We start from the raw sequence: 17166 nt of genomic DNA on the forward strand, positions 1-17166 counted from the left end.
ATTCCAAAATAATGAAAAAAAAAAAAAAATATTATTCCCATAAATACATTTCTTTATCTAAATAAAATAAAAAAAACAATAAAAGTACACATATTTAGTATCGCCGCGTCCGTAACGACCCAACCTATAAAACTGCCCCACTAGTTAACCCCTTCAGTAAACACCGTAAGTAAAAAAAAAAAAAAACGAGGCAAAAAACAACGCTTTATTACCATACCGCCGAACAAAAAGTGGAATAACACGCGATCAAAAAGACGGATATAAATAACCATGGTACCGCTGAAAACGTCATCTTGTCCCGCAAAAAACGAGCCGCCATACAGCATCATCAGCAAAAAAATAAAAAAGTTATAGTCCTGAGAATAAAGCGATACCAAAATAATTATTTTTTCTATAAAATAGTTTTTATCGTATAAAAGCGCCAAAACATAAAAAAATTATATAAATGAGATATCGCTGTAATCGTACTGACCCGACGAATAAAACTGCTTTATCAATTTTACCAAACGCGGAACGGTATAAACGCCTCTCCCAAAAGAAATTCATGAATAGCTGGTTTTTGGTCATTCTGCCTCACAAAAATCGGAATAAAAAGTGATCAAAAATGGTCACGTGTCCGAAAATGTTACCAATAAAAACGTCAACTCGTCCCACAAAAAACAAGACCTCACATGACTCTGTGGACCAAAATGTGGAAAAATTATAGGTCTCAAAATGTGGAGACGCAAAAACTTTTTTGCTATAAAAAGCGTCTTTTAGGCTGGTTTCACACTTGCGTTTTTATCTGCATGCGTTTTTTAAAAAACCGCATGTGTGAAAAAACGCATGTAAACGTGGTAAAACGCATGCGTTTTTAGACGCATGCGTTTTTATAGAAAAACACAAGAAAACAAACAAAAAAAAAAAACCCTACCCCTAACCCTACCCCTAACCTGAAATACGTGGCACTAAAATATACGTTTATATACGTATATAAGTGCCACGATATTTCAGTGGCCACGTATATAAGTGCCACGTATATAAGTGCCACGTATATAAGTGCCACGTACTTAAGTGCCACGTACTTAAGTGCCACGTACTTAAGTGCCACGTACTTAAGTGCCACGTACTTAAGTGCCACGTACTTAAGTGCCACGTACTTAAGTGCCACGTACTTAAGTGCCACGTATTTACGTGCCACGTATTTACGTGCCACGTATTTAAGTGCCACGTACTTAAGTGCCACGTACTTAAGTGCCACGTATTTACGTGCCACGATATTTCAGTGCCACGTATAACCACATAGTTATAGTATTTATAGTACGTGGCACTGAAATACGTGGCACTGAAATATCGTGGCACTGAAACACGTGGCACTGAAACACGTGGCACTGAAACACGTGGCACTTAAATACGTGGCACTTAAATATGTGGCACTTAAATACGTGGCACTTAAATACGTGGCACTTATGACTGTCAGAAAATGTTCATTAAACGGTTAGAGGTGAGGTTAGGGGTAGGGTTAGGGTTACCGTTGGGATTAGGGTTAGGGGTGTGTTTGGGTTAGGGTTTCAGGTAGAATTGGGGAGTTTCCACTGTTCAGGCACATCAGGGGCTCTCCAAACGCGACATGGCGTCCGATCTCAATTCCAGCCAATTCTGCGTTGAAAAAGTAAAACAGTGCTCCTTCCCTTCCGAGCTCTCCCGTGCGTCCAAAAAGGGGTTTATCCCAACATATGGGTTATCAGCGTACTCGGGACAAATTGAACAACAACTTCTGGGGTCCAAGTTCTCTTGTTATCCTTGGGAAAATAAAAATTTGGGGGGCTAAAAATCATTTTTGTGGGAAAAAAATATGTTTTATTTTCACGGCTCTGCGTTGTAAACTGTAGTGAAACACTTGGGGGTTCAAAGTTCTCACAACACATCTAGATAAGTTCCTTGGGAGGTCTAGTTTCCAATATGGGGTCACTTGTGGGGGGTTTGTACTGTTTGGGTACATCAGGGGCTCTGCAAATGCAACGTGACGCCTGCAGACCAATCCATTTAAGTCTGCATTCCAAATGGCGCTCCTTCCCTTCCGAGCTCTGTCATGTGCCCAAACAGTGGTTACCCCCCACATAGGGGGTATCAGCGTACTCAGGACAAATTGGACAACAACTTGTAGGGTCCAATTTATTCTGTTACCCTTGTAAAAATACAAAGCTGGGGGCTAAAAAATCATTTTTGTGAAAAAAAAAAAGAATTTTTATTTTCACGGCTTTGCGTTACAAACTGTAGTGAAACACTTGGGGGTTCAAAGTTCTCACAACACATCTAGATAAGTTCCTTGGGAGGTCTAGTTTCCAATATGGGGTCACTTGTGGGGGGTTTGTACTGTTTGGGTACATCAGGGGCTCTGCAAATGCAACGTGACGCCTGCAGACCAATCCATTTAAGTCTGCATTCCAAATGGCGCTCCTTCCCTTCCGAGCTCTGTCATGTGCCCAAACAGTGGTTACCCCCCACATAGGGGGTATCAGCGTACTCAGGACAAATTGGAAAACAACTTTTAGGGTCCAATTTATTCTGTTACCCTTGTAAAAATACAAAGCTGGGGGCTAAAAAATCATTTTTGTGAAAAAAAAAAGAATTTTTATTTTCACGGCTTTGCGTTACAAACTGTAGTGAAACACTTGGGGGTTCAAAGTTCTCACAACACATCTAGATAAGTTCCTTGGGAGGTCTAGTTTCCAATATGGGGTCACTTGTGGGGGGTTTGTACTGTTTGGGTACATCAGGGGCTCTGCAAATGCAACGTGACGCCTGCAGACCAATCCATTTAAGTCTGCATTCCAAATGGCGCTCCTTCCCTTCCGAGCTCTGTCATGTGCCCAAACAGTGGTTACCCCCCACATAGGGGGTATCAGCGTACTCAGGACAAATTGGAAAACAACTTTTAGGGTCCAATTTATTCTGTTACCCTTGTAAAAATACAAAGCTGGGGGCTAAAAAATCATTTTTGTGAAAAAAAAAAGAATTTTTATTTTCACGGCTTTGCGTTACAAACTGTAGTGAAACACTTGGGGGTTCAAAGTTCTCACAACACATCTAGATAAGTTCCTTGGGAGGTCTAGTTTCCAATATGGGGTCACTTGTGGGGGGTTTGTACTGTTTGGGTACATCAGGGGCTCTGCAAATGCAACGTGACGCCTGCAGACCAATCCATTTAAGTCTGCATTCCAAATGGCACTCCTTCCCTTCCGAGCTCTGTCATGCGCCCAAACAGTGGTTACCCTCCATATATGGGGTATCAGCGTACTCAGGACAAATTGGACAACAACTTTTGGGGTCCAGTTTATTCTGTTACTCTTGTAAAAATACAAAAGCTGGGGGCTAAAAAATCATTTTTGTGAAAAAAAAAAAAGAATTTTTATTTTCACGGCTCTGCGTTATAATCTGTAGTGAAACACTTGGGGGTGCAAAGCTCTCAAAACACATCTAGATAAGTTCCTTAGGGGGTCTAATTTCCAAAATGGTGTCATTTGTGGGGGGTTTCAATGTTTAGGCACATCAGGGGCTCTCCAAACGCAACATGGCGTCCCATCTCAATTCCAGTCAATTTTGCATTGAAAAGTCAAATGGCGCTCCTTCCCTTCCAAGCTCTGCCATGCGCCCAAACAGTGGTTTACCCCAACATATGGGGTATCTGCGTACTCAGGACAAATTGCACAACGTTTTTTGGGGACGAATTTCTTCTCTTACCCTTGGGAAAATAAAAAATTGGGGGCGAAAAGATCATTTTTGTGAAAAAATATGATTTTTTATTTTTACGGCTCTGCATTATAAACTTCTGTGAAGCACTTGGTGGGTCAAAGTGCTCACCACACATCTAGATAAGTTCCTTAGGGGGTCTACTTTCCAAAATGGTGTCACTTGTAGGAGGTTTCAATGTTTAGGCACATCAGGGGCTCTCCAAACGCAACATGGCGTCCCATCTCAATTCCAGTCAATTTTGCATTGAAAAGTCAAATAGCGCTCCTTCACTTCCGAGCTCTGCCATGCGCCCAAACAGTGGTTTACCCCAACATATGGGGTATCTGCGTACTCAGGACAAATTGCACAACATTTTTTGGGGACCAATTTCTTCTCTTACCCTTGGGAAAATAAAAAATTGGGGGCGAAAAGATCATTTTTGTGAAAAAATGTGATTTTTTATTTTTACGGCTCTGCATTATAAACTTCTGTGAAGCACTTGGTGGGTCAAAGTGCTCACCACACATCTAGATAAGTTCCTTAGGGGGTCTACTTTCCAAAATGGTGTCACTTGTAGGGGGTTTCAATGTTTAGGCACATCAGGGGCTCTCCAAACGCAACATGGCGTCCCATCTCAATTCCAGTCAATTTTGCATTGAAAAGTCAAATGGCGCTCCTTCCCTTCCAAGCTCTGCCATGCGCCCAAACAGTGGTTTACCCCAACATATGGGGTATCTGCGTACTCAGGACAAATTGCACAACATTTTTTGGGGACCAATTTCTTCTCTTACCCTTGGGAAAATAAAAAATTGGGGGCGAAAAGATCATTTTTGTGAAAAAATGTGATTTTTTATTTTTACGGCTCTGCATTATAAACTTCTGTGAAGCACTTGGTGGGTCAAAGTGCTCACCACACATCTAGATAAGTTCCTTAGGGGGTCTACTTTCCAAAATGGTGTCACTTGTAGGGGGTTTCAATGTTTAGGCACATCAGGGGCTCTCCAAACGCAACATGGCGTCCCATCTCAATTCCAGTCAATTTTGCATTGAAAAGTCAAATGGCGCTCCTTCCCTTCCAAGCTCTGCCATGCGCCCAAACAATGGTTTACACCCACATATGGGGTATCAGCGTACTCAGGACAAATTGTACAACAACTTTTGCAGTCTATTTTCTCCTGTTACCCTTGGTAAAATAAAACAAATTGGAGCTGAAATAAATTTTGTGTGAAAAAAAATTAAATGTTCATTTTTATTTAAACATTCCAAAAATTCCTGTGAAACACCTGAAGGGTTAATAAACTTCTTGAGTGTGGTTTTGAGCACCTTGAGGGGTGCAGTTTTTAGAATGGTGTCACACTTGGGTATTTTCTATCATACAGACCCCTCAAAATGACTTCAAATGAGATGTGGTCCCTAAAAAAAAATGGTGTTGTAAAAATGAGAAATTTCTGGTCAACTTTTAACCCTTATAACTCCCTAACAAAAAAAAATTTTGGTTCCAAAATTGTGCTGATGTAAAGTAGACATGTGGGAAATGTTACTTATTAAGTATTTTGCGTGACATATGTCTGTGATTTAAGGGCATAAAAATTCAAAGTTGGAAAATTGCAAAATTTTCAAAATTTTCGCCAAATTTCCGTTTTTTTCACAAATAAACGCAAGTTATATCGAAGAAATTTTACCACTATCATGAAGTACAATATGTCACAAGAAAACAATGTCAGAATCGCCAAGATCCGTTGAAGCGTTCCAGAGTTATAACCTCCTAAAGGGACAGTGGTCAGAATTGTAAAAATTGGCCCGGTCATTAACGTGCAAACCACCCTTGGGGGTGAAGGGGTTAATCAATCGCGGACTTTAAAAGTAAAGAACCCTTTTTTTAATCCTTTGCATTCAAGATCTAATTGTATGGACAAATTCCAAGAACTGGTGGAAAGGGATGTGAAAATTTTGAAGGATACTGAGATCACTCACCTGTCCAAATCTAATCTTTCGCATAAGGAACGTGCCGCCTTGAAGGAAATAAAAAATATGTCTGATATAATCATCAAAATGTCGGATAAAGGCAGAGTAGTTGTAATCATGAATTCTCTTGATTACAGGAATGAGATTTTTGAATTATTATCTGATCGGGGGACTTATGAAAAATGATCATTCAATCCTACACAGGCCTTTCAGCTTGAGATGAACAAATTGATTCCGGATGGTCTTTCCTTAAATGTATTGACTAAAAATCAAGCGGACTTTTTGGAGGTTAAGCATTTTGTTTTGCAAATTATGCATGGTTTACCCAAGATCCATAAGCAGGATGCCTTCCCTCCTATGAGACCGATTGTTTCGGGTATCGGCTGAATTAATGAGCATATGTGTGAGTGGCTTGATTCACTCCTGCAACCACTGGTGCACAGGACTCCTGGGTAAATACAGGATTCCAGAGACATATTAGAGGCTTTTTCAACTAAAATATGGTCATCTCAGTTTTCTTGGCCTAGTTGTGATGTGATATCACTGTATACTTGCATCCCTCATTCTGTAGCTATGGGGACGTTAAAATTTAATTTGGTGAAATTCAGTAGGTATTCTCAAGATTTGATCAACTATATTTTTCAGGTCACATTTTATTTATTGACTCACAATTTTTTTTCTTTTGACGCACAATTTTTTTTACAACTGTCTGGATTGGCCATGGGTGCCAAATTCTCGCCATCTCTGGCAAATCTTGTAATGTGTTTCTGGGAATATAATTATTGGTATTCAGATCTGAATATTTACAGCTCGCAGATTGTGTGGCATGGTAGATACATCGACGATACGCTCATTATATGGCAGGGCGATGTATCTACCATACCTGATTTTGTCCGGTATATTAATACCAATTAATTTAATCTTAAATTTACCTTTGTTAGTGATCCTTTAAGTATTTCTTTCTTGGACCTTAGTTTGCAGGGTAAATCTGGTGAAATAATTTCAACTAAGACGTTTTCCAAACCATTTGCTTGGAATACAATATTACATGCATCGAGCAGTCACCCTAGACATACTGTTAAATCCATACCGGTTGGAGAATTTGTTCGCATTAAGCGGAACTGTAATAATGTTCATAATTTGGCAGCTGAATTTGCTCATTGCTCTCAGAAATTGAAAAAAATGTAATTATCCAGATTGAACATTGACTAGGGAACACAATTATGTTTCTAAAAAAAAAAAAGATTGATTTACTTGATTCTTCTCGTAAAAAACAAAAAAAACACTAATTTTCAACAAAAACCTTTTGTGTGCCTTCAGTATAGTCTCCAATTTCGTGAAATTAAACAAATTGTCACCAAATATTTGCCCATTCTTGGAGAAGATGATACTCTAGGCAAAATATTACAGTCTGGATGCAATATAGTTGCCAGGAGGGCGCCTACTATTGGCAATATGATATCTCCCAGTCTTTATACATCTGAGAAGAAAAATGGAACATGGCTCACATATACCGTTTTTTTCAAATGTGGAAGATCTGGTTGTACCACGTGTAGACATACTACCAATGTCAAAACATTTACCGGCTATAATAATACTAGAAAGTTTTTCATAAAAAATTTCATTAATTGTAATTCCACTAACGTGGTTTATTAAATTGATTGTTTGTCTTGTTCAAAATCATACATAGGCTGCACGACTCACAAACTGAAACACTGCATTTCTGAGCATTTACGTGATATTTTGGAACTATCTAGTGATATTAGAAATTTATATTCAGTAGCAAAACATTTCATAGACAGCCATTCGAGGAGTATAGTTTCTCTTTGTGCCTATGGCATAGAAGTAATTCATTCCTTACCTCGGGAGGAGATATACAGCCACAGCTTCTAACTAGTAAAGCTTTCTGGATTTATTATTTGGGTATTAGATCTCCTAATGGCTTAAATAAACTAAATGAGGTAATGTTTCATTACTGAGTCACGCAATGGTGTTCATATGGATATATACAGTTACGTCCTTATATATTTGGACAGAGACAACATTTTTCTCATTTTGGTTATAGACATTACCACAATGAATTTTAAACAAAACAATTCAGATGCAGTTGAAGTTCAGACTTTCAGCTTTCATTTGAGGGTATCCACATTAAAATTGGATGAAGGGTTTAGGAGTTTCAGCTCCTTAACATGTGCCACCCTGTTTTTAAAGGGACCAAAAGTAATTGGACAATTGACTCCAAGGCTATTTCATGGACAGGTGTGGGCAATCCCTTCGTTAGGTCATTCTCAATTAAGCAGATAAAAGGCCTGGAGTTGATTTGAGGTGTGGTGCTTGCATTTGGAAGGTTTTGCTGTGAAGTAAACATGTGGTCAAAGGAGCTCTCCATGCAGGTGAAACAAGCCATCCTTAAGCTTCGAAAACAGTAAAAAAGCAATCCGAGAAATTGCTACAATATTAGGAGTGACAAAATCTACAGTTTGGTACATCCTGAGAAAGAAAGAAAGCACTGGTGAACTCATCAATGCAAAAAGACCTGGGTGCCCACAGAAGACAACAGTGGTGGGTGATTGCAGAATAATCTCCATGGTGAAGAGAAACCCCTTCACAACAGCCAACCAAGTGAACAACACTCTCCAGGAGGTCGGCGCATCAATATCCAAATCTACCATAAAGAGAAGACTGCATGAAAGTAAATACAGAGGGTTCACTGCACGGTGCAAGCCACTCATAAGTGTCAAGAATAAAAAGGCTAGACTGGACTTGGCTAAAAAACATCAAAAAAGTCAGCACAGTTCTGGAAGAACATTCTTTGGACAGATGAAACCAAGATCAACCTCTACCAGAATGCTGGAAAGAGAAAAGTATGGCGAAGGCGTGGTACAGCTCATGATCCAAAGCATACCACATCATCTGTAAAACACAGCGGAAGCAGTGTGATGGCTTGGGCATGCATGGCTGCCAGTGGCACTGGGTCACTAGTGTTTATTGATGATGTGACACAGGACAGAAGCAGCCAAATTAATTCTGAGGTATTCAGAGCCGCCATACTGTGTGCTCAGATCCAGCCAAATGCAGCCAAACTGATTGGTCGTCGTTTCATACTACAGATGGACAATGACCCAAAACAAAGCCAAAGCAACCCAGGAGTCTATTAAAGCAAAGAAGTGGAATATTCTTGAATGGCCAAGTCAGTCACCTGATCTCAACCCAATTGAGCAGCATTTCACTTGTTAAAGACTAAACTTCAGACAGAAAGGCCCACGAACAAACAGCAACTGAAAACCACGATAGTGAAGGCCTGGCAGAGCATCAAAAAGGAGGAAACACAGCGTCTGGTGATGTCCATGAGTTCAAGACTTCAGGCAGTCATTGCCAACAAAGGGTTTTCAGCCAAGTACTAGAAATGAACATTTTATTTACAATTATTGAATCTGTCCAATTACTTTTTATCTTTTAAAAACAGGGTGGCACATGTTAAGGAGCTGAAACTCCTAAACCCTTCATCCAATTTTAATGTGGATACCCTCAAATGAAAGCTGAAAGTCTGAACTTCAACTGCATCTGAATTGTTCTGTTTAAAATTCATTGTGGTAATGTCTATAACCAAAATTAGAAAAATGTAGTTGTATATAGAAGGATTGTACACTGGCGCTCCATGCTAGGGTTTGAAAAAAAAAAGGAGCTGCTGGTGGTTAAAACAGGTTTGAGAAAAGTTTATCCCATTCTGTCTGTATAATGGGATCACCAAAATTGCCTGCAAGTGTCTTATATATTCTTAATCCTTTTGGAACGGTACCTGTCTGGGTGTATTTTTGTAACGATGCTATCTCCTATATATCCCTCATTTCAAGTATTAATTGCTTTTCTAATGATCAACATAAATTTTTTACTTGCTCATGATCTCTGCTAGAATGTCTATTATCTTGAGAAAATTGCTTTTGAATATAGTTGCACCGAAAATCTCTATCTCGTTTGAGGGCATCTATGGCCATGGTGGAGCTGGCTGAGTGATGTAACACAGAAACAAGTAGCTGTATGTAGAAGAATGGTACACTGGCGCTCCACATCATGGTTTGAAAGAAAGTTTGAAAATTAAAAAAAAGGAGCTGCTGGTGGTTAAAACAGGTTCTGTGTGTAACCTGTTAGGCTTCTTTCACACTTCCGTCTTCCAAATCTGTACAGGATCCGTCAAGAATTTGAAATTATGGATCCTGTGTAGATTGTGGAAAACGTGTACACTGGGCCCGTCTTTCTGACAGACCCGTCGAGCCTATGTGCACCTGTTGTGTATGCGTCTTCGCAGCGGTTTTCCGCTGCGAAAACGCATACACAACACAAACCAGGTTAAAAAAATATTATTATATTATTATAATAATAAAATAATAATAAAAATTATGCCAATACAGGCGGTTTCCATCTTATGTGGAAATAAAAGTTTAATTTTAAAGCGTTTTAGTTTTTTGAGTAACCAAACCTCAGTTTTAATTATGCCCTTTTTTTATTCCTCCAAACACACACACTTAAACTGAACTGCAATCAGGACCAAATATGGCACGGGCTTGTCAGACTAAGAAAAGAATTAATCATCCTTTGCAAACCATCACACATCAAATGGTTCCAACAAGCCCCAATTAACTTGCGGGCGTCTGTGCAATTAACCAGGTTCCATTACAGCTGCAGACAGGGGGCAGGCATATCTGTATGCAAGGACGGGAGAAGGCGCAGGTTGTAACAACCCTGATGAAGAGGGATAGCGTCCCTTGAAATGCATTGGTAGCTGATCCTCCCGCTCACCCGTCCCCTCTAGTTCGGTGACATCACCTAGGCTCCGCCCCTCTTTTTTTGCCGCGAACCTCAGCGCTGTCTCCAGCCGGGGGCACGCGAGGTATCGGGTGCTCCATAACCCTGCGGCCATCTGTCTGCAGCCGACGCTGCACAGTAAAAGCCTGAGTATCTGCACAAACATACAGAATAGGATCCTCATCCTCTGTATCACCAACGATTAAAGCACTGAGTACTATCAGCCTGAGAGCATTAACAGGTTACATCTATTTGCTTATCCTAACATAACATCGTTGTTAATCCATTATAGTAGGCAAATATCTTCCTGCAAGTAGATTTACAAGACACACTCTATGCTCTTTAACAGCTGATCGATCCTGGTTGGCACAACAAATCACCTGCATATTGGAACACCAACAGGTCATTTATATAACCTAAATAACCACAAAACTCATAGTGAGTATACCAAATAGTTATTATTGAAGCGGGTTGTAATCACTGTTCCACAACACAACTAATGTGAATTTAAATTTATTTAATTAGTGGGAATCTTTGTGGTCAAAGGAGCAATAGTCAAAAGGTATCACGTTTACCACAAACAGACTCCCTGCATTGATTCCTAGCAACGCACAACACGAATACCAATGAAGTGAGTACAACACCAACACATTAGCCATATATACCACGTTTATTAGTTCAATCCCTGTTAGTTCTGCTTTAATTAGTGCGGTGATTATCCTTAATTAAAATTAGAAAAATGTTGTCTCTGTCCAAATATATATGGACTTAACTGTTTATGGTCCTTTTTTTTTCTTCTCTTGTTCTGTTCTAAGTATCGCCTACCTCCTATCATGTGACGGGGGTCGGCGATGTGCTCATTTCCGGCCGCCCGGCCGGAAGCGGTAGTTAAATGCCTCTGTCTGCATTTGACAGTGGCATTTAACTAGTTAATAGCGGCGGGTGAATCGCGATTTCACCCGCCGCTATTGGGGGCACATGTCAGCTGTTCAAAACAGCTCACATGTCCCGGCTTTGATGCAGGCTCACCGCGGAGCCCTGCATCAAAGCAGGGGATCTGACCTCGGACGTACTATCCCGTCCGAGGTCAGAAAGGGGTTAATAATAATAATTGCATCATATATATCATTGTGATTTCGTGTATTGTCTACCTAGTGTACTTGTAATTAGCTTTTTTTCACATTTGCACCTACCATAAAATGCTTTAATAGTTTAAATCAAAATATAATACATTTTTAATAGTGTTGAGCATTCCGATACCGCAAGTATCGGGTATCTGCCGATATTTGCAGTATCGGAATTCCGATACTGAGTTCCGATATTTTCCGTATATCGGATACCGGAATCGGAAGTTCCCAGAATTCAAACTGCCCGAATTCAGCCAATGAGGACTGATTAGAAGTGTGGGCACATCCTGTTCTGCATGGTGGGCATGTAACTCCTGGCATGGCTGTGATTGGCTGCTGAAATGATGTCATGATGCAGTATAAAAGTCGCTGCCGCCATTTAGGGTTCACTCTGCTGTGAATTCAGTTAGTGACAGGACGCTGTGTTCTGACTGAGGGCCAGTTTAGAGATAGTGATTTGCTTCATTGTGCTTTACCCAGGCTAATTTAGCAACCGCTGTGTGAGAACCTTGCTTTTGCCTTGCAGCGCTGTTCACAACTGTCTGCAAGGTCTCTGTGTGAGTGCACATCGCCGTGTAGTCTGTGTGCAGCCACAGCCGGTTGTATTCGGCTCAGGGTGCGTCACTGCCTCATACCATTCTATCCATTGTCCTTTTTTGCTATTAGTGGAGCCTGCTGTACTTTTTTCCAATATTTCCTATTACTGGCTTTCCACTCGTATCCAGCTAAATTGTGGAAAAACACTACATAGGATTACATAGAGGAGCTTTTTTTGGCCTTGCAGCGCCGTTTACGGCTGTCTGCACGGTCTCCGTGTGAGTGCACATCGCTCTGTAGTCTGTCCGCAGCCACAGCCGGTTGCAGGGTTGCAGTAAGCTCAGGGTGCGTCACTGCCTCATACCGTTAAATCCATTGTCCTTTTTTGCTATTAGTGCAGCCTGCTGCACTTTTTTTCAAATATTTCCTATTAGTGGCTTTCCACTTGTATTTAGCTAAATTGTGGAAAAACACTACATAGGATTACATTGAGGAGCTTTTTTTGGCCTTGCAGAGCCGTTTACGGCTGTCTGCGCAGTCTCTGCGTGAGTGCACATCGCTCTGTAGTCATTTCTGCAAAAAAAAAATAAAAAAATAATAAAGTTCACCAAACACACCACTTTACAGTTGTGTAGGCTACATTAGCTCATATTAAAGTCTAGTCCACACTTTAGAAAATTAGTGTTTCTTATACCTGTTAGGTGCTGTTCAGGAATAAGCACACTAAGCCCTTAGTACTTTTCTGCTTATCTTTATCAGTCAACCAAGATGAAGAGGGCAGGGAGTAAGGCACGTGGGCTTGGGCGCAGAGCAGGGAGAGGACGTGGGGATTCTGTGCCTGCTGCGGGCACCAGTGACTCATCATCATCCAGTTTCAGCAGGGAACAGTCCTTCATGCGCAGCTTTGTAGGAGATCGCCGTACACTGCTGCTGCGTGAAGAACAAATTGAAGCCGTTGTCAGATGGATGGCAGCTAACGCATCGACTTCAATTAGTGCCACATCCTCTCAGGCACAGAGCACTGGAGAGCACCCATCTGTCTCTTCACCACCTGCCAAATTGCCCAGGCGGTCAGAGAGCCCAGGACAGGAGCCATCTCTACTTCTGTTCTCTGTATCTCTTGGCTTGGAAACTGGTGGCCAGCCAAGCAGCATTGGAGAAATGAAAGAAGAGGCAGTGTGCAGTGATGCCCAACAGCTTTGTCTCTCTGACTCTGAAGAGGCGGGTGGGCCAGTGCCTCCAGTCACCACACCGCAGTACGTATCTGATGATGAGACTCAGGTGCCACTTTTTGGTGCATACTGTGCTGCTGAGACTACCCAGGAGGAGCAGTTGGTGGCAGAGGGTAGTGTACATGATGAGGTCCTTGACCCATCGTGGCGTGAGGTACAGGAAGGTGGTGGGAGCAGCTCTGAGGAAGAGATTCTCCGAATGGGTTAAAGAGGGAGAGGGAGGGGGAAGACTGTGGTTCCTGTAGCCTCCACTTCAGCACCCGTTAGGAGCATGCCTCTTCCAAAAGCCAAAACGGGCGCTCCCAAGACTTGCAGTGCCTGGTCCTTTTTTGACACAGTTGCAGATGACATTTGCTTTGTCAAATACAAGGTGTGTCATCAGAAAGTCAAAAGAGGGAAAAATGTCAGCAACCTCAATACCACACATATGTGGAAACATGTGCGGACCAAACACGCGGTGGAGTTACAAAAACACACTGAAGACCTAGGTCAACCTACAGCGGCACCTACCACCTCTTCAGCTCGTGTTGTTGCCTCTTCCTCCAGCTCACACACAGCTGGTTCGGCTTCCTCCCAGGATCGCCATGGAAGAACCTCTGGCACTGTTATCCAGAGACCCATTGTAATTCCACCCACAGCACCACGTTCCCAGTCATCCTCACACTCCCAGCCCAGTCTACAGCCATCGGTAGCACAGGCATGGGAGAAAAGGCGGCCATTCTCAGCAAACCACCCCCGAGCACAGGCTCTGAATGCTGGCATTGCAAAACTGCTGTCCCTTGAAATGCTGTCATTCAGGCTGGTGGAGACTGACAGCTTCCGTAACTTGATGGCATTGGCAGTCCCACAATACAATGTGCCCAGCCTCTTTTATTTCAGCAGGCAAGCCGTCCCTACCCTGCAACAAGCATGTGGAGGGACACATAAAACATGCGCTACTGAACACCATCAGTAGCAAGGTCCACCTCACCACCGATGCGTGGACCAGTCACCATGGACAGGGGTGATACCTTTCCCCCACTGCCCATTGGGTTAATGTTGTTGAGCCAGGTACAGGTCATGCGAGTGGCGCAGGACGTGTTCTGCCAACTCCAAGGATTGCAGGAATCCAGTCTGTCCGCATTGACTCCTCCTCATACACAAGTTCCTCAGAATCATCGCTGCAGGAGCCATCACAGTCCACCTCCACATGGACCTATGAACGTTTACCTGTTACGACCGACATGAGCACAGCTGTGGCCAAACGTCAACAGGCCGTCTTGAAATTAATTTCTTTGGGGAATCGAAGCCACACAGCGCAGGAGCTCTGGAATGCCATCAAGCAGGAGAGCGACGTGTGGTTTGTGCCAGCGAATCTCCAGTCAGGCATGGTAGTGTGTGACAATGGCCGAAATCTGGTTGCAGCTCTGGCCCTAGGCAACCTCACTCACATCCCATATCTGGCACGTGTTCAACTTGGTCATGCAGAGTTTTTTGAGGGACTATCCAGATCTTGATGCACTGCTGCACAAGGTCCGCCTAGAGTGTGCTCACTTGCGGCGTTCCAGCATGGCAAGATCACGTACTGCAGCTCTGCAGCGCCGATTCTGCCTTCTGGAACATCGCATCATATGTGACCTACCCACCAGATGGAATTCCACGTTACATATGTTGGAGCGGTTTTGTGAGAAGCAGCAAACTGTAATGGAGTACCAGCTGCATCAGGCGCAAAGAAGTCGCACTCTGCGCCGTTCAGACTTCACAACCACTGAGTGGGCCACTATGAAGGACGTCTGCCAGGTTTTGCGTTCCTTCGATAATTCCATGCGGATGGCGAGTGCAGATGATGCACTAGTCAGCATGACTGTCCCCCTTATCTGCCTGCTTCAACAAACACTGAAAGCGCTAAGGGATGATGTTGTGGAAGAGGTGGAGGATGAGGAGTCACCAATTCCATCAGCTTCTGGACGGTCAGCGCTACGTGGTTCCTCACAAAGGCCTAGGCAGGGGACACTTTGTGAGGAGGATGAGAAGGAGTCAATGGAGGAGGAAGACATCGGTCCAGAGGAGGCAGTTACACAATTCTCCAGTAGTCAGTGTGTAGAGCGAGGGTGGGGTGATGCAGAACAGGCAGAGATCACGCCTCAAGCAGAAGACAGTTTCTTGGCCAGTTGGCAGTCTGCAGCTCATGGCTGATTACATGCTGCAGTGCCTGAGAAATGACCGCCGCATCGCCCACATTCTGAACACAGCTGATTATTGGGTGTACACCCTCCTAGATCCTCGCTACCGGGACAACTTACAACACCGTTGAACCGGGAGCGTAAAATGCGGGAGTACCAAGACACACTGGTGAATTCCATCATCTTCTCCAGTCCAAGTGAGGGCAGTGCTGCTAGTGCTTTACAAAGCAGCTCAGTGCGTCGAGGCAGTGGAGGAAGCTCTGCACAAAGAGGGAGCAGAATCAGTGCCTCAGCACAAGGCAAGACCAGTATGGCCCAACTGTGGCACAGTTTTGTGTGCCCACCACACAGCTCTACACCATCACAGACGGCTCCAGTCAGCAGGAGGCAACGTTTCCGTCAGATGGTGACAGACTACATGTCTTGCCCTCTCAGTGTCCTCCCACATGGCTCTTCCCTCTTCAAATTTTGGGTCTATAAGCTGGATACATGGCCAGAGCTAAGCCAGTATGCATTGGAGGTGCTGGCTTGCCCTGCTGCTAGTGTATTATCGGAACGCGTCTTTAGTGCCGCAGGTGGTGTACTAATGGACCACCGCATGCGACTATCCTCCGATAACGTTGACCAGCTTACTTTTCTGAAAATGAACAAGGCCTGGATCTCGCAGGAATTTGCCACTCCTCTTCCAGATTAAATAATTGGTTGGCTACAGTATCCAGGTCTCCTGTTGCATTCATGTTTCTACCACCTGAACTGTAATCCCTGGGCTTCAACACTGCCAGTTGATGCTCAGAAGTGCAGGCTGCACAGTCAAAACACATGACCCAGTGTTATTGGGTTTCAGTAACGTCAGCTGATCCCCAGCTGTGTAGCCGGCAATGTGTGCAGCAGTAATCCACCAACGTCAGGTGGTCCTTGGTAGTGCTTTCTGGCACGGGTACCTCCTGCTTAGTAACCGGGTTCCAGTAACGTCAGCTGGTCTTCGGTAGTTCCATTGGCTCTTGGACCTTCGGGTAGCCATCCGAGTTCCAGTTCCATCAGCTGGTTATTGGCATTTTCTCAGCCTTCTTGTACCTTCTGCTACATTTCCAAGTTCAAGACCCTAAAGACGACGACCCGGAAGACCGAGAAGCAGAAGAACAAGAGGCTGCAGAACAAAGAGCAGAAGAACATTAAGCACAAGACTAAATATCAGAGCAAAAGATATTATCTAAATTAAAAGCAAAAGAAGACTAAGCAGTGTATGGGGGTGAGTCCGTTCATCCTCGTGGTGCCCCTGGAAAAAGCCTGCTGCTGCAGGCCTAACTGAATGCGGACAAATCCTGTTGTAACTCTTTTGGGACAGCCAGAATGAAAGGTGTAATCTTCAAACTGTTATAGATAACAACCACAGGAATGCCTGTCACAAATAAGAATATGATGAAGAAGTAGAATATGAAGAAGAAGTAGAATATGAAGAAGAATACTAGTTTAATAAAAATAATATGAAGAATGTAACAAAAAAAATAATAGGTAGAAGATGAAGACGAAGATGATTAAGGTGATTTAGAAGTTGATGTCAAAGATGCTGCTGCTGAGGATGATGAAGAAGAAAGTGTCGGAGAAGTAAAAAAGAAGGTGAAGGGC

The sequence above is a fragment of the Ranitomeya variabilis genome, chromosome 1 (assembly GCF_051348905.1).
Source record: "Ranitomeya variabilis isolate aRanVar5 chromosome 1, aRanVar5.hap1, whole genome shotgun sequence".
Lineage (NCBI taxonomy): Eukaryota > Metazoa > Chordata > Amphibia > Anura > Dendrobatidae > Ranitomeya > Ranitomeya variabilis.